Genomic DNA, 270 nt, shown 5'->3' on the forward strand with positions numbered 1-270 from the left:
AATGATATTATGTTTTTGCCAATTATCTGTGGTCCGTGTTTTTCATTCTGCCTGTTATGTTAATATTGTCAAGACTGTTTTGACAACAGCGAGATGATGGGGTGAAACAATAATTCAAATAACAATTATATTGATTGTAATATCGATATTGAAACGGTGACATAGGCCTATCATAACAAATTTAATTGCAAAAATGGTTATGACCTTGATGATGATGATGACTATATCATATCAGCTTTGTTATCATAATCATCATCGTCGTCGTCGACG

The 270-nt window shown here is 32.6% G+C and overlaps 1 protein-coding gene across 1 annotated transcript in view; it reads left to right on the plus strand.

The window, feature by feature from the left end:
- The window catches only part of LOC119581986 (cortactin-binding protein 2-like), a gene marked incomplete in the record, with an annotated part of 125,597 nt that overhangs the window by 43,392 nt on the left and 81,935 nt on the right, over nucleotides 1-270 (plus strand).

Source organism: Penaeus monodon, chromosome 15 (assembly GCF_015228065.2).
Source record: "Penaeus monodon isolate SGIC_2016 chromosome 15, NSTDA_Pmon_1, whole genome shotgun sequence".
NCBI classification, from domain to species: domain Eukaryota; kingdom Metazoa; phylum Arthropoda; class Malacostraca; order Decapoda; family Penaeidae; genus Penaeus; species Penaeus monodon.